The sequence below is a fragment of the Rhinolophus sinicus genome, chromosome 17, assembly GCF_057876585.1.
Source record: "Rhinolophus sinicus isolate RSI-liver-muscle chromosome 17, RSI-T2T, whole genome shotgun sequence".
Classification (NCBI taxonomy): domain Eukaryota; kingdom Metazoa; phylum Chordata; class Mammalia; order Chiroptera; family Rhinolophidae; genus Rhinolophus; species Rhinolophus sinicus.
In genome coordinates, this window is record NC_142517.1 from 192,983,857 (window position 1) to 193,003,077 (window position 19,221).

At 33.2% G+C, this 19,221-nt stretch overlaps 1 protein-coding gene across 3 annotated transcripts in view; it reads left to right on the forward strand.

Annotated features, from left to right (window-relative positions):
* The window catches only part of SPAG16 (sperm associated antigen 16), a 749,410-nt gene that overhangs the window by 86,624 nt on the left and 643,565 nt on the right, over positions 1-19,221 (forward strand). The gene's annotated exons all lie outside the window — the stretch shown is intronic.

Sequence of the window (19,221 nt, forward strand, 5' to 3'; positions counted from 1 at the left end):
CTGTTTTCATAATTTGCAATATTAATGGAATGGGGATTTGTTGTGAGAGAGATGGTGGGTACATATGAAGGGTTTTGAAGGATGAGACCCTTCTGGGCAGACCCAGTGAACATTTGACTGTCAGGGCCGTCTTTGGGAGGCCAGAGGGCAGAAAAAGGCCCCCCTGGCTCTTGTGCTTGAGGGACTTGGGCACCAGGCAGTGAGTGTGGCACTAATGGTTCACCTTGCTCCTCTGCTGGTTCAGTCTCAAAGTGGAGAGGGCAAAGGGAGTCAATGACAATCAACTGGTTCCAGGGAAGAGTACAAGCATATCGGGGAAAACACACGGGTGGACTGTATGTTGCTTCAAGTTGTGTACGAAACATCTCAGAGGGAAGCAGAGGAGATTCGGTATCAAAAAGTGAGTCGATTGCTTACCGAATTTAAATTTTCTTCCCATTCTTTATTCATCTTTCCCTCTTTCCTTCTATTCTTATCCCACTAATCCTTCTCCCTCTTACTCTTCCTTTCTCTGCTGTGACTCCTAAAATTTTAGTATGAAAGCACTGTACATAGCCAGGAAGCCCTTTTTCTAATGGCATGTGGGGGATGTGTAACCACAACCCTCCAATGAAATTGTGGTCATGCACAAATGATCTGCAGCTTTTTTTCTCTCTTCACCATGTAGATTATAACAGTGTGTAATAGAAAATACAGAAGAGTTTTGCTGTATTAATTTCAATGCTTTGTTTTTATGTTAACAAAACATTGAACTATTGTTTTAAGAAAGTAATATATATTTCATTCTAAAATTCTAACAAATAACATCTTAAGTATTATTTATTTCCTTTAGTTTTTAATATATTTTCTCGATTTTTGTCATGCAGTTTATAACTTTGATTTTTATATGTTTCAAAGATAGTTAATGTGATTGAATTTGACAGTGTTTTTGTATTCTAGAGGTGATGTCTTCAGAATTGCTTTGGAGATATGACCCCAAATTAATATCATAGGTTAGATTTACTTCTTCATCTCTGTACTTAAAAATTTCAAAGAATTAGAAATATTTGGTTACCAAGATGGATAAGTATATCTCGGGAGTGACTTTCTCAGCAGCCTGAGGTTATTTATTAACCGGAGATTTTGGCTGGGCCGAAAGATCTGTCGCTACTGACATGTAAGGCGTTTTTTCCCATAAGCCTGACTGCAGGGCTGAGCTCGTCTTCCATAGTTATTTGGTGATATTCCCCAACCGAAAAATGGAGTGGTCAGATTCTGAGAACCCCTGGGCTTAAATCATGTATCTTACTCCCTTGTTTCTTTATTGCTTGATTAGAATGGATGAAATTTTGTAACCCAAGCACAAGTTGCTTCACAAGGTTGTATTCAAGTAATCTAGTTATAGTTTAATTCTATTCTGAAATGTACATATTCCTTCCATCTGTTAGATGCACCTCTTTTTTGGTTTAATTATATTCTGTCTGTCTCCTCTGGTTTTGTCTGATTCTGTGCTATAAATTTCCAAAGTCATTTTGAACCCCTTGAAAAAAATCTAGTTAATTCTAATTTAGTAGGGGACAAAAAATCACTCTAATGTGTTTTTTTTTGAAATCTAGTTTTCAAAACTGCCTATTTAGCAAATGCCAGATAATAAAATCTGTCCAAAATTTGACCTTTTATTCATTTTTCTTATTTCATTAACTAGAGAGAGCCTGAAAGTTCTCTCATCATTAATTAAATTTCTTAAAGAATGTGATAAAATTGATTCTTATAATTTAAAGTTTTATCAGAGAAAAATTCAAATCTATTTTTTTGCTGAAGGCACTTTATAAATGTCGTATGTTATAATTTTATTTATAATAATATTGTTATAAAGGTAAGATTTTTCATGTCTCCTATTGCTAGCAGTGTGTTTAGAAGAGTTTGATTTCTGTAATTACATACTTTCTTAATTATGCTCTTTTTGCATAATCAAATGCTCCCTAGGGTCTTTACTTTGTATTCTTGTACTCTGTTTGTGAGCTAAACCTGGAAGAACACACAGAATTAATGGTACACACTTTAATTCCAAGTTTACTCAGAGGAGGCCCTATTCAGTTTGTGTGGCTGCGGAAAGCATATCAAAGACTAGGAAGTGAACTGAGTAAGAAGGGAGAAGCCTATCACTTGTCTCAATGCTTGTGGTTGAATCATGGAAGGAATGTGGGCTACCAAATTAAAGTCAGAAATGGGTTGGAGCCAAATAATTATTATAGACATGTTTAACTCTTTAATCATACCCCACAATGTCTGAAAGAGCATGTGGGTCTAACACCAGAAGAGAAAAAAAGAATAAAACACCATACTATTGGTGGACAAGATTGTTTTCCAGAAAGTTGCGGATTTGAAAACAAAAAGATCTCCCCTTTAAGGTAAGCCATACTGATTAAGCCTTAAATGGAAAACAGGGAGTGCTTCTTTGGTCTCTCTTCCACCCTGCAAAACACACACACACACACACACACACACACACACACACACACTCCTCTCTCAGCTACCATCCCCTTGCCCCCCAAAAAATCTTTGTTGGAAGGGCCATGGTAGATCATCATTGCTATCAGTGTAGGTAGGCTTAAGTCTTTCAGATGCTTCAGAGTTGGAATATCTATGCTCCCATACAAAATGTTTCTCACTAATATTGCATGTGTAACTCCAAGCAATTTTTTCAGGCATCGTTTTGTAATCAGTCTCTGTCTTTTGACTTTTGACAAAGACCCCCATATAAAGCAGAAAACTGCTTCCTGCTTCAGAACCTAAAGGAGAAATTTTGTAGAAAGAGCACTGCGGCTGTATATGCAGAGAAACGAAGTTAATGATAAGGAACAAACTGAAGAAGTAGGAAAGAATGAGTTTAAACGATTCCATAGATCAGAAAGGGGAAAAATGAATTACCAGAAGTAGGAGACCGAACAAATCCAAGAAGTAGGAGACTGAACAAATCCAAGTGTGTATGACCCTATTTATCTATAATTTTAATAATCGCTGTCCCTGGACACTTTTCTAAACATCCTTTTAAAATTGAAGTATAACATGCATTCAGAATAGAACACAAAGTTATACCTAATACCTTGTGGCCCCTTCTCATTTCTATCCTTTCCCTCTTCCCTAAGAACTAACAACTATCCTGTTCTCAAACTCCATAGTCATGTTTGCCTGTGTTTGAAATGTACATAAACGCATTTCATATGTATGCCTTGTATCCGGCCCTCTTGAAAATATGTTTGTGAGATTCCTCCATGTTGTATGCAATTGCAGTGTGTTCATTCTGTTGCAGTTTACTATTATATGAATATACTAGAATTTATTTTTCTATCCCACTGTTAATGGACATTTTAAGTTATTTTCTGTTTGGGGCTATTAAACATAACGCTGCTATGAGCATTAAATGTATCTTTTGGTTCTATCCATGTCTCCTTGTATCTTCTACAGTTTTGCTTCATAAAAGTAGTTGCTATGTTAATATGTGCTTAGATATTAAGTAACTGTTATATCTTTGTTGTGGATTGTGGCTTTTAGCATTAAAACTTTTTTTATTTGTCGCGCTTAATTCTTTTTGCTTCAATTTTACTTTGGTATCAGGATCATAGTTTCTCCTTTCTTGCTTTTCCATTTGCCTATTATATTTTAATCTATCTCTTTATTTTTAGTTTTCCTAAATCACTTTGTGTTAGATATGTTTACTGCATATAGCATAAAATTGCATCTTGCTTGTGATCCAGATTGAAAAAAAAAATTGTTCCAAATATGAGAGTGAGGCCTATTTATATTTATTGAAATGAATGTTTGTTTGGTCTCAACTCTGTAATGGCATGCTGTCATCATGCATATTATGCTATACTTGCTATGCTTTCTTCTCTAGGAGATGTGTATTTTTCTCTTTCATGAAAAAACATTCTTTAGTTTTTATGAAGTTTGTAATTTTTTTCTGGTGGTTACCTTTGAGTAAAAGTTTTAAAATGCAGTTATTCCCCTGTTTTCTTATTTAACCTTTTATTATCTTTTTCTTTTCATCTTTAACTATATCCTTTAACTTTCCCTACTTTCTATTCTCATGGTTCCCAAGCTGAGTGCCATCCATGTTCTGGGGCGTCACAGTAATGTCACAGGGACTGTGCAGGATATTTTAAAATTTCAAGGGAAACATAGTAGTCACATCTCTTGGACACTGTACAAACTGCTATCCTAAAAGAGTTCACCAATAGATCATGCTGCAATGGCTTCAGTGATGTCATATCTTTGCGAAGATGGACTCTGAGTAAAAGCAAATACTGTGTGAAAATCAGTGTGGAACTGGAATTGAGTGTGATAGGATTCAATGTGATTCAAGGTTTGAGAAGTGATGCTCTGTTAAGCAGGCCCATAATGTAATTAGTAAGTAATAGTTGTTGATTAAGAATGAAAGAAAAACATTTTTCTTTCAGTCTATGTGTATTTTTTTCAAATGTACTGTTTTTTGGTTCAGACATAAAGACATATTAAGTTGTTTGGACCTAACTGCTTAATAAACAAACTGTAAGGTATTTCTTTTGTCCTAGGGCTGCCTGGATAAACTGTTGAAGCACTAAGTGAGCCATGAACTGAGAAATTTTGGGAACCTCTGGCCCATTTGACAGTCAATGTGTTTATTCCATTATCCTCTTTCTTTCCCCTACCTCCATTTTCTGCTTTGTTCCTGCTTTGTCATTATGTATTCAATTTATACGTTAGTCATTCTTTCTTCTCCCACTTTTATTTTAGTCTTAGATTTATAATTACAGTGTACAAACACACATACACACACACACACCGGGAAAATTGTATAATCATGCAAATGATTTGTATTTATCTTTTATTATTGGTATATATTATTACAATTTTAATACAGTTTTTTCCATTCTTAAAATGTGTATACATATTTTTGGCATCCTCTCTCTCTCTCTCTCTCTCTCTCTCTCTCTCTCTCTATATATATATATATATATATATATATATATATATATATATATATATACATATATACATTATATATATATACATATATACATATATGAACGTGTTCACCCTCAGTCCTTTTGCTGAAGCATTTCCAATCATTGTTGGATGAGTGAAGCTTGAATAGATTGATTCCTCAAGAAGGGTGTATTGATACAGAATTCCCTAAATTATTCTCCATGTTTAAAATTGTTTTTCTGTAGTCCAGATACTTGGAGGAAAATTTGGCTGCATTTTAAATTCTTGGTTCATTCTTACTTTAATTGAACTTATTTTTTTAACATGCTGCCTCATTGATAGCTTTCTTTTAATTGTTTTTTTTAAAGGGTAATGCTATCTACTTTTTTTTTTTTCCTTTGTAAGTTATTTGATCTTCTGCCTGGGAACCTTGAAGATATTTTTTCAAAATCTAATACTTTTACTAGGGTATGTCTCAGCGTTGACATTCTGGGTTAATATTTCATTGGGTTTCTTTTAATATGTAGGTTCAAGTCTTTTTTAAATTTATGGAAAGTTGCCTTAAATTTTAGTTTTAAATATTATTTCTGTTTCATTGTTTTATTTTCTCTACAGACTATTATGCAAATGTTATTCTTTATAACTGTCTTCCTTTTCTCTCACATTCTTTGAAAATTTGTACTATAGTTGACCCTTGAACAACGGGGGGGGGGGTTAACTGTGGGGATTGATTTATATGCAAATTCTTTTCACTGAATATCGTGAGTATATTTTCTTTTCCTCATGATTTTCTTAACATTTTCTTTTCTCTATTTTATTGTAAGAATACTGTATATAATACATATAACATACAAACAGTTAATTTACTGTTTATGTTATTGGTAAATGAACAGTAAATGATTAAGTTTTGGGGGAGTCAAAAGTTACAGGTGGATTTTCAACTGGGAGGGTGGTTGGCAACCCTAACCCCTGAGTTGTTTAAGGGTCAATTGTACTTTCATTTTTATCCTCTTCATTGTTTTTCTACGTTTCTTCAGTGCTCTTTAATATATTTTTAATTTGAGCCTAGTTTCCCTCTTGTAATTTATTTTTTATTTCTGAGATAATTTTGTATTTTTTTCCATCTTTCTCTAGTTTAGTCAACTCGTTTTATTTCTTCCTGTTTTTTGTCCATTGATGTTTTTAACGTTTGAATTTCCAATTCAAGATGCTTTTCCCTTAAGTTATTTGAGTGTATTTAATTGAATTTTGAGTTGTATTATACAGCTTTCTTCTGTTTCCTGGCTATTTATGTGGGGGAATTTTCATCCATCCAGATGTGATTAATCTTTTCTCTTTTTTTTCTGATTTTTTTGTAATGACCCTGTATTGATCTTTTTGTCTCTTTCATTTTTGTTGATTTGTGGTGGTTTGCAAAGTTTCTAATTCACTAATGCCCTTTTCTGTCTATATATCAAAGCTGGTTTCTTTAAGTGGAACTTTTTTTTTTCTTTTTTTTTTTTTCTGATGGTGGGTAGGCTTATGTGTCTTCTGATATTTTGGTTCTCTTCATGTAGGATCCTAAATTTTTCACCTTGCTTTTTTTCCCCTTTTCACTATTCATCTGCCAAAGCCCACTTCTCCCTCTGTTTTTGGCTCTTTTTATTTACATTGCATGTGGTCTGTCATACTTTTTGAATTTGTGGTTTGATTTGATTATCGGTTTGGAAAATTTTCATTCATTATCTCTTCAAATATTGCATCTTTACCATTTTCTCTCTGTTCATATCTGGACTCCAATTTACATTTTTGTAGGTTTCCCCCCATTTTATTCCATTATGTCTTCCATTCTTTTTTATATATTCACCTCTCCCTGTGTCAACCGGGTTGTTTCCTTTGGGTCAGTCTTCCAGTTAACAAATTAACATCTGTGACTGCTTTCTTCATCATCCGCATCCCCTGTGTGTAAGTTTCTAATGTTCATCGTTTCTCTTGGTCACATTGTCATGAGTTTCATGTCCTTGTTGTTTATTTGTTTTGTTTTTGTTTTTGGAGTACCACTGTTTCTTTAAAAAATAGAAGTCTACTTTGAGTCCCAAGAGTGATACTGTCTTCTTCCAAAGGGAGTTTATGCTGACATTCTGCAGGCTGACATTCTGCAGGCAGCTGTGCTAGAAGCACTTAGCAATTGCATATCATCTTATTCCAATTCCTCATTTAGATGATTGGAACTTCAGCTTTGTCTCTGGAAGGTCAAGTCTATTTCCAGTTCACTCTTATTTCTCAGATTCTCAATCCAAAGCCGGAGTGTTTACCAGAACCCCTCCTTTGGCTGGGCCGTTCACTCCAATTTCAGTCCTTTTTGTTTCAAATTCTTAGCCTCCTCTATCAGAATTGTCTGACATGAGCGCAAACTTAAGGATAAAGTGAAGTCCAAGTCAGGGCTCACCTCAGTGTGTGTCTCTCTTCTCTTGGATCTTGATCACATTGTTCTTCACTACATTGTTAAAACTCTGATGCTTTCGAACACATTTAAAAAACATTTTTACCATATTTTCCAGTTGTTTTCAACTACAGGATTGTTCCACATAATCATGTTCATCATTATTGAAATTCTCTTTTGCTTTGAGGAAAAATATTTATGAACTTATTTTTTAAATTTATACATAGGATGTACCACCTATTGAATAATTTAAAATAGTATATATTTGTTGAAACATGTGATATATATGTTTTTGAATCATATTTTTGCCCAGAAATTTCGGTGCTTCCATAGTCTTTAAAAGTCCATTTGTTTTATCTGGTCTTCCTGTTCCTTTGTAATTTTTTTGCCATTCTTCTTTCCAGCCTACCCAGGCTTACCTACTACTTATAACCTCTATTACTTGTTTTTACTTGCTTTTGGGTTTCGCATTCACATAGTCTGTTTCTAAAAATACTGGCAGTGCCAGGTTTTGATTTTCCCAGAGTCCAAATTCTTTGTTAGATTAATGTGTATTATTTACTGCCATCTTATTCAAAAGCCAGTTTCTATCTACAAGACTCTGATTCCCTTGAGCTTCAAATTAATTGGTCTATATCCCTAGGACACGCCCAATTATTGTGTCATGATAGATCCATATCAGGAACCCTGCTCCTTCCTAGTTATCTCACTCTGCTGAAAATTGTCTGGCTATAGATAAATGTGCTTTACTCCCTTGTGTGTGCCTGCTAATTTTGCCAGGACACTCAAACAGGAATGAAGCCACCTTTGGTAAAGTGACTAAGCTAATTTTGACCAGAAGACAAATGCTTGAAATCAATGAAACAGATTATCTTGACCTATTGCTGCCTAATCTTTGATTTTGTTATGAACTCTTAGTAAATTCGGCATATGTGTGCATGGCTAGAAGTCAAAGACAGAAGTTTAATTAGAATCTCTGAAAGGTTTTACTAAAATATAAATGTATAATGTCTTCGAACACATTTAAAAAAACATTTTTACCATATTTTCCAGTTGTTTTCAACTACAGGATTGTTCCACATAATCATGTTCATCATTATTGAAATTCTCTTTTGCTTTGAGGAAAAATATTTATGAACTTATTTGTCTTAAAAAATCATATTTACATAGTGTTACTATTAGTCATTATAAATCAGTAGATGCATTTTTAGAGTCACTAAATCGTTAACACTCATTATCATTCCACAGTGCAAAAATGAATCATGCTTCTAGCCAGTACCATGTAATATTTACTACCTAGTGATTGAATTAGGGAAGTAAAATTCCTAGGTAAGTCCATGCACAACGATATAAATTATAGTTATTTTTATACCATTTCTACCTCCAAGGAATATATTGACCCTGTTCTGTGCATGAGATATGGGCAATACATTGACATTTGGTAGACCATTTGTTTACTAACTAGGCACTTGTAGAGTGCCTATTATGTACAAGGTACTATGCTAGAGAGACAGAAGTATATAGTGTGCTGTACTTGTCTTCTAGTAGCTCATAGCTGAAGGACTGTACAATGACACAACTACAATATTCTGTAATACATACAGTTTCCATTAATAATAGGAGGCTTAAAGAAAGAGATAATGTGATATGGCTGTATATTTAGGGAAGCAGTGGAAGATGAAGTTAGAGAGACAGGCTGGAGTCATTCCCAGGGATGGCTTTGTATCATAGGAGTTCAAACTTTATCCTGTGGACAATAGGGAGTCATTTGATGGTAATACATAGAGGAATGATATATGATTACGTATGCCTTTTAGTAATGTCATATTGCGTGGGGGATTCCTTAAGCAGGGAGACATATTGGAGGCCGTAGCAACCTCTTGTGGAAAATGATGGAGACCTATACTAAGAAAGGAGCAAGTAAATGCAGAGGGAAAAATGAGTTTAAACAAGGGGGTTCAACAAATATTAGAATTATGTCAGATTTCAGGCTTGCAAGTGAAAAGTAGTGCCGTTAATCGAGATCATGAATTCAAAAAGTGAAACTGATTTGAGGGAAAGATAAGAAAAAATGTTTAGTGTTAAACAGTGAGGCACCTATGGAACATCTAGGTAGAGTCAGACGAAGCCAACAAATTATTTGGGGTAAACCTCAGACATGGACAAAAATGCTACAGGACTGGATGTGGAATGAGCAAAAGAAGGGTGGTTATAGACTGTGGAAAAGCTCAATGTTTGAGAGATAGGTCTATATATGAGCCTTCTGATGACTAAATTAAATTCAGTGACAATGCCTAGAAAGGCCAGATGAATTGATGGCTAACATTAGATCATCTTGCCATAAATTAGACTTTGTTAAATGTCAGGAAATTTTAAACACTTTTAATTCTTAATAACACACAGTGTCCATAGTGAGATCTGCAAATGAATAAGAGGAAAAGGCATTCTGTTTTGTGTAAATTTAAAGCGATTGACTTATCTTACCCCATGCTATTCAAGGCTATTTCTAAAGAACAGATAGACTTTTGGGCTGGGGTGTGGAATTTCTACAGTCAGAGGCAATATTTTACATCAAACAAAGTGCATATAACTGTGCAGATAGTATAGTGTATGGAGTTGATTTTCGCTGCACAGATTGCATTCAGTCATTCCTAATTGACACCTATAGCCTTAAAAGAACCTCAGCATAATTCTTAGAAATTGACTGGCATCCCTTTCTAGGCCTTAGAAGTTGGATACAAATCAAAACCCTGATTGTACTTGGGGGAGATAAATTGTTAGGTGGAGATGTGTACCAGGAGTCTTATAAAGTTTACAGAAAAATAAACAAGCACATTTTTTGTTTTGTAATTAGTTTATATCAAGCCACTCTGACTCTAATAAGCAAAACATTTGAGCTATTTTGTTGTCTTAAGTCTAGCCATATGGACAAAATTCTACAACTACTTCTACTACTACTACTACTAATAATAATAATTATAATAATAGAGAAAATAAAACACTAGGCATATCATTGCAACAATATATATGAAAGGACTTTGTAAACTTTATAGTGTTATAATAATGAGGACTCTTTTCACTAATGGGAAAATTGTAACAGTTTGGCTTGACTTGTTTTGGGAGTTTGTGAACATGAAAGTGATGGTAATTAGTCTTTACAAAAGTATTCACTCACTCCCTAATCTCTACTCCCAAGGATCATAATGCACTAGCAAGTTTCTCTGTAGTCACCTGTAAACTCTTGAGGTCTGGGGATATCTCCCATTTCCCTGTATTCCCAGGCATCTAGCATACCACCTGCACATTAACACATGTTTCTGGATGAATTAATAGAACCCATGTGACTGTTGTGTGAGTTTTTGCTTTATTTCCACTCTGTTATATGGGGGTAAGAAAGCTAAAATTAAGAGGGACTCATTTAATTATTATTATCCATTCATTTTCTGAATACTCTTAGGAAACTTCAATTAAACTAATATATTAAAATAATCCCAACTAAAAACTTAGCAAGTTTAATAAGTTATGAATCAGGGGGTAAGGATAGAAAATTGGCAATCCATAGATGTATTTTGTTTGGCCCTCCCACTGGTGACATTTCTCAAGATTAAATAATTATTATTATTTAATAATTATGTATATATGTATATATATGGTTACCAACATGTGTAATTCATTGTAATTCACCTAAAATATATATTCCTCTCCTTTCTTCTTTTGAACCTTACTGGTCTCCTTTTTTTGGAACATGCCGTGTTCACTCCCTCCATCAGGTCTTTGATCTAGCTTTTCCCTCTGCCTGGTATGCTCTTCTCCTAAATATCTTCACTCTCAGCTCCATCACTTTCCCAAAGTCTTTGTTCAAATGTCACCGAGGCTTCCCCAGATCACTGTATGTAAAAATTTCACACCCATTCCCCACAACACGCTCACCTCTTGCCCATACGCTCCCCGTCCCTCTTACTCTACTCTTTTTATTTCTTTCCATAGCAGTTTTTGTGTTCTAACATTTCATGTGACTTACTTAATGTTTATGTTTATTGTTTATGTCTCCCTAATGCATCGTAAGCACATGTGAGCTGAAATGTTTGTTTTTCTGTTTGCTTGCTAGTGTATTTCAGGCAGTTGGTATAGTGCCAGGTAAATTAGGATTATCAATGCATGTTTGTTGGATGACTCAATGAAAAGCAAAACACTTGGCTCCTTTTGAAAAAAAAAAAAAAAAAAGGTACTATTTTTTAACATTGGGATTACATTCATACTATGTTCCTACCATTGTTTGGAACTTACTGTCAACTGGTGATTTAAGCGAGACATATGTGGATTCCTCAGCCTCTACAGTCATCACCACCCCAATTATCTTGAGACTTATATGAGATTATATACTGAAACTTATATGCATTGGAATTAATCTTCACATTTCCACTTTTGTTTTTCTTATAGTAGAGTTAAGAGAAAAAGTTCATTATATATTGTACTTGTGTCTTTACCAAAAGGGGGCATGGGATCAAGAAAGAGCAAACAAGTTATACGTTTACTAAAAAGGGGGGGGGGCATGCTTTTTTCTATATCTATGAAGTGAAGAATTTGATCTATGCAGTAAATGTATGTTTCAATGCCCAGCTAATTGATTCATGTGAATTATCTTCCTGATGCCTGGGCTTTTGAATGCGTGACCCTGTTCTATCTACATAGTCACAAGTGTATCCTTATCTAGAATTCAAAGATCACAAGGATCACTGAAGCATGCATTAACAAAAACAAGAGAAATATTGCAGAAGACCAAATTAATAGCAAGGACCTTGAGTAACTCAAAGTGGAAGTTAGTTATTTCACTGTGGAGCATCATGACGTTGAAGTCAACAAGCTGTGTGCAGGTGATCCTTGTGAATATCCACAGGCAGTGAAACTTCAGTTATCTAAGATGACAGCCCTGTAGGCATAGGCTAGCATTCATGTCTGGGCATGTAAAGCAGACAGATGCCAATCAGTTGGGGCAGAAGTATTGGGCGTGTCCCCTTAGCCACTAATGCAAATAACTTAACTTTGCTATAACACATTTTCGTATTTTCTTTGAGGAATGAAAGCAGATAAAACCAGTGAGGAGAGATAGCAATAATTATTCATACTTTTATCCACAAAACTCATCAGAAAATCCTTGACATTTTCTGAGTAATACCATAATTCAAATAGGTGAAAGTAAGAATCACTGATGAATAAATCTGTTGCAAACCAGTTACAAAACTTGATCCATTATTGACTTTTGCATAAACCATTGTCTAGCTCTGCTTCAGTACCTGACGCTGATACGAGTGGTCTCTTGTTTCATTACTATGGTACACTTCTGTGAACCTTCATGTACTCTCTGCTACATGTCTCTGTATTTAATTCACCCTCCTTTTGAATGTTTTTGAGTTTGCAACACTTTCATGTTATTATAATAGTTTTAAACAAAAGTTATTATCATTTATTGTATGGTATTATTTTACATGCAATATATAATTGATGCTTTTAGAATATTTGCATTATTGTATAACAAGCTTTATAAAAATGAAAAATTGGATGGCTTAATTTTTTATTAAATTACAATTATTAATTTAACAGCATTAAACTCAGGATAAGATAGCTGAATTGTGTTGCAATTTCAATTACAAAAATGCGTGCTTATTCTTCATTTTGGAAGCTTGAAACTAGAGAATGTATTAGGCAGTGAGTGCAACTAGACATGTCATCAATTCAGCAATTTCTAGCTGGTCAGATATATCTTCAGGCAAATTTAACCGTTATAATAGTTTTTCTTGGTCTCTGTTTCATAGAGATCACATAATTGTTTATTTTAAATGAAAATCATAGCGAGAGATACGTAATCCAAAAGTCATTGAAATTTCTATATCTGTTAGTTTTATTTTATGTGCTGCTTTGTAAGGATAATTAATAAGTCTTAGAAAAAAATTATTTTCAAATAAAACTGCTAGTGGAGAAAGTGGCTTACTTTACAAACCTAAATAGATTATGTCCTTTACTGGCAAATGTCCAATTCATTGACTTTTGTCATTTTAACTAATTGCTTACATTTTTTGTGTCAAATATAATTTTACAATATATTATGAACTCACCTGTTTTAAAACCATGGGGAAAAACAGCCAGATTTTAATACCTATACAAAAGCAATAACTAGATGCTATATGAGTGACCCCATGACCTCCTTGAATCCTTCTTGGATTTTGATTAACATCTGTTTAGGCTCCTGGGGACTAAGGAGCCAGGAGAGGATGGCTTCTAGGGAAACTGGAGGATAAGCAACCCAGCTGTGTTTGAAAATGCAGAAATGAATACAAAATAAAATAAAAAGCATGTAGAGTTAGTTACTATTAGTATCCTGACACACTTTCTTTCAGAAATACATCTATATCTAGATATCTATATCTAGATATATAGGTATCTCTCTCCCTCCCTCCCTCCCTCCCTCCTTCCCTCCCTGCCTCCCTCTCTCTCTCTCTCTCTCTATCTATATCTATATAAATATAGATATATATCTATATAAATATAGATATATATCTATATAAATATAGATATATATCTATATATCACATATGTCCTCCATATTATGTAGATATTTTTCTGTCTATAAATATTGTTTGTGAATATAATAATTAATAGCTAAATAACTCCCATCCCCTGGATGCATGGTGTTCTATAATTCAATTAACTAATCCTTTTTTGTTGGAATTTAGGTGTTCTAATTACCTCACTATAATAAATAATGGCCCAGAGATAAATTTCTATATACATCTTAGCACATTGGTCTGAACATTTTCTTGAATACACTTTTAGAAATAAGCTTACTGATAGAAGGTATTTAGTCATTTTTTAATAGGTTTGGTATATATGGCCAAATTTCTTTGTAGAAAGTTTATATCAATTTATATAACCACTCGCAGTGTATGAGAGTACCTGTGTCATTGCCCCTCACCAATTTTCTCATTTAAAAATATAGTTTACCAATTTGCAACTGAATAACATTTCATTTGTTACTTTCACTTGTATTCATTGTTAGTGAGATTGAATCTTTTTTACATGTTTACTGACTCTTTATGGGGGACTAGTTCATCCATAGTCTACCTTTTTCTTCTAAAGAGTTTAGTTTTTTATGATTGATTTTAAAATCTCTTTATGTGTAATTATATTATTAATTTATCATGCTAACATTTTCCTTGCAATTTTTTCTTTTATGTTTAAAAATCTGTAATCAAATATAACTTTTTCTACTTCACAATTTCTTCCTTAATGTTATGCTTAGAAAAGGCTTCCATATTTCAAGATCAGATAAATATTTACATCTATATCCTTTCTGGTACCTTCATGATTTTCTTTTTCTTTTCTTTTTTCTTTGTTTTCATTTTTTAACATGGAACTCTAATCCATTTGGAATTAATTTGGGGACAGGATAAAATGCAATAGTCTACCTTTTCTTCCCAAATAGTTATACCAGTTTTCACAACTTTTATTGAATAATTCATATTAAGTCTTGTGGACACTTCAGTCATCAAAAATGTAGATTAACATCTCAAAGGAAGCTAACAATGTGGGGATCTCACCAGAGACAAAAACATACATTAAAAATCATACTGAGATTTTGTTTGTTTGTCTTGTTCACTTCTTCCTTTTAGTTTTATATCCCACATATGATAAAAACAACTCAGTAGTAGCTTTAAAATGCACTAAAACTATTTTGCTTGACATAATCATATAGAGTGGAATCTTTAAAAAATAATTAGATACTTCAGGAGTATTAGATACAAAATGCTTAAATACACGTGCAAACATTTTGCAAGTATAATCCTTCTCCCTACAATATAAAGCTACAGTAATGCAAACAAACAGAAAGGTCAAGAAATTGAACAAATACATAACTAACTAAGGAAGACTTTCCCTGACTCACTTTCATTTTCATACTTAGACTGTGAATGTCAATTAGCTCAATCAAGTCTTGCTGATAATGTCAGGTTTCTGTCATTCCTAGGTAGTGATGCATGAAGTTTGTCAGCAGGCAATGGACTACTTGAATGATGAATGAAATAATGAGGGCACAGAAGCCTGAACAAAATTTTTCCATTTCTCGTAATTTTCTCTTCACATGAGGATTTAAAACAAGGAGATAAAACCACATTAAAATTTGTTCTAATGTGGTGTTTATTTAATGCAGTGTCTATCTAAATCAGTCATCTTTTAACCTTATATTGAAAAAAAATAATGTAGATGGTCAATGATTAATCATCACCATTTACCAACTGTGTTGGTCAGTATAAACAATATTAGCTGCTGCAAGAGATAAGCCCCAAGTCCCAAGTGCATTCACAACGAAGTTCATTCTTAACTTGTGGGTGGTGTGACTCCACTGTGTGACTCTCCTCCATTCAGTGACTCAGGAACATGGGCAGCCATCTTGTAGCTACACCATCTAGGACATTGTGTTTTAAAGTCATTATGGTAGAGAAAGAAGTGGTGAACAATGTTGGAGTGTTTAAAGGTTAGGAATGGTGTTTGCTTATATCATTTCTACTCACATCCTGTTTTTAGATCTCAATAATTTTTAAGGCAATTTAACTTCAAGGGAGGCTGGGAAATGTAGAAGAGCTCTAATAGTCTCTGTTACACCTACAGAACTTGTTTTATTTCAGTAGTTTTTTTTTTTGGTTTTTTTTTTTAATTTTATTGGGGAACAGTGTGTTTCTTCAGGGCCCGTCAGCTCCAAGTCAAATTGTTGTCCTTCAATCTAGTTGTGGAGGGTACAGCTCAACTCCAAGTCCAGTCGCCATTTTTCAATCTTTAGTTGCAGGAGTCACAGCCCAACATCCCGTGCGGGAATTGAACTGGCAACCCTGTTGTTCAGAGCTCACGCTCTAACCAACTGAGCCATCTGGACGCCCCTCGATAGTTATTTAAATCAATGTTTTTTTGCTATATCATATCTAGTTAAACAATGGTTTGAAAATACTAGTTAAAAATTGACAGCATTTGACATATGCAGGGCTAATTTCCTTACAAACACTACAATATTTAAAAACTTAAGTAAAAATAACACGTATGGTAAAATATTTAAATGGTAAAGGAAGGTATAATATAAAAAGTAATTATTATATATATATATATATATATATATATATATATATATATATATATATATATAAGCATTTACCATAAATAGGACCTTTTACCATAAAAAGGACCTACAAAAGTAAATATATATTATATGTATGTGTGTGTGTGTGTGTGTGTGTATTAGCATTTACCTTTGTAGTAAAAAGGACCTACAAAGGTAAATATATATAATATATATATGTATGTGTGTGTATGTATATATATATATATATATATATATATATATATATATATATATATATGTAAACAAAAAGGACCTACAAAGGTAAATATATATATATATATAATATATATATTTACCTTTGTAGGTCCTTTTTGTTTTATAAAATTTGAATGATTTTGTAAAAATTGCCTTCCAATTGCACCTTGTCAATAAAAAGAAACTGTAATGGTTATGTAACTTGAAAGAATTGTTTTAAGATTTATTTTACTTCCTCTGTTCTCTATGCATTGTCTGTATTTATGTATACCATTTTTACCTCACTGATCCTGCCTGCCCATTTATTGGCTATCATCTCCTGGAATGTTTCAGAATATAAACTGGATGATATAAGGGGTCTTATATTTTGCCTCTGCAATTATATTTATGTTTAGATAGAATTGCTGTTAATAGGCCTTTGCTGCTTTTGTTGTAAATCGTCTTTTAAATAGTCCATTTATTATTATATTGTCCTGTATTCTTCTCAGCTACTAGTAAATAGATTGTAGTTGATTAGGTTTTATTAAATGCCTTAGCATATTAGTTTTCTATAATGATTAAACAGTACTTATAGAAATTGCTATAGATAATAGGTTTATAGTTCTAGATATTTCCATGTAGTCAAAAATTATACGAGATTGAATTCTAATCCACCTTGCTACATTTCTCAACATAATAATTTACCCTCCCTCCATTTCCAGCCCAAGCTACATTATTAAAATGAAGTATCATCACAACAATAGAGAAATGTTGTAAAGGCGTAAATATGCAGTTCAGAAAAATGAAATACAAAAATAAATAAATAAATAAAAGTTTAATCGAATCAATTAATTTAAGGAATATAAATATAATGAGTTTTATATATGAATTAGCAACAATTTTTCCAGAGTTCTTACCTTATAGATACAGTTTACATGTTTATTATTTTTATTGTCCACGGTGTTCCTAGGCTAATATGCAAGCTCCACAAGGGAGGGAATTTTGTGGGTTTTGTTCAGTGATATTTTGTAAGAACTGAAACTAGTCCTGTCATGAAATAAACAGCCAGTAATAAATATTAGTCAAATAATTACTGAATGGATTGGTTTAAATATGAGTGTGTGGGGGGCACATGTCCACGCAAACAGTTAACAAAGATGTGGTGAATTCTACACAGTACCGTATGACTGGCAAGAGTATAAATTCACATAGCATTTCTGAATATTTGTTACATATTCATTTTATTATATTTGAGTTATTCTTTATTTTTACACTTCTAGAATTGTGCTTTAAAGATATAATCAGTGAAGTACAGGTTTATGAACAGAGAAAACTGTTCATCTTCATAGCATTGATAATCATAAGGGAAACAAAAATATCTGAATATTAAGTAAAATATGCATTTATCATTCTTTCAAAGCAGAGTAAATAATGTGAAAATGCAGTGATAAAATGTTAAATGAAAACTGGAGGGTGGATAATAGAGCATGATCCCAATGTTGTAAAAAGCGGGGGAAAAAACACAGACAAATGATTAAACTGAAATGTTACTAGTGATTACATCTGGATGGTGAGAATAAGATGACTTAATTTTTTTCTTTGTAGTGTTATGAAATGCATGAAATTTCTATATGAATGTGTATTACTTTGGTAATCAGAAGAATACTTCATTTGCGAAAATTGGCTTTATCATTTTCTAGCTCTGAGGATATATTAAAGAATCCATTATGATGCAATCTCCATGAGACGAGACTTATCTGCTTTGTTCATTGGTGAATTCCCCATGCCTAGTAGTGTTTGGATAAAATACACTTATAAATATTTTTTGAATAAATGAATGATGTGCCTTCCTCTCAAAAGGCAGTTTTAAAGCATTAATTGTGAGGTGATTGGTTACTTCCTTTCCTTGTAGAGTTGAACACTTAATCCTTCCATCATTAAGTGTTAATTAAGTGCCTTTTTACAGCATGTCTTCTTTCCCCCGAGGAGAGACTACTTTCTCATGGACTGAAAATGATCTTTGTTTTCTAGTTAGAATTTGCTTGGGAGGGAAGGAGTTGAGCAACAGCTGGCACATGTGGATTCCAATGTATGTGAGATTTACAATGATTATGACAGATATCCCTTACCTTCAGTGCCTTTAAGTTAGCACTCTGTCCTCAGATTTAAAAGAAGAAAACCATAATTAATCGATTAACAAATATTATTTTGTTACTCAATGAAAGCGTTTTTAGTTTACTATTTATATAGAACAAATGGAGTGTAGGAATTATCACAGATTTTGCTGACATTACTGTTGGGGATAGAAACTTATTGAAAAAAGACAGTTGAGGAATATAAGACAGCATTGTATTTACTTCATTGTAATTCAATAAAGGAATGTTTTCAAATAATTTTTATCATGTAGCCTGCAGTTTAGACTTATGCAAATAAGAGGTGCCTTATTTAAAAATTTATCTGTTTTACATATTTTCTAAAAAATGAAATAGGAAATGAAGGACTTCAGTCCTGAGAG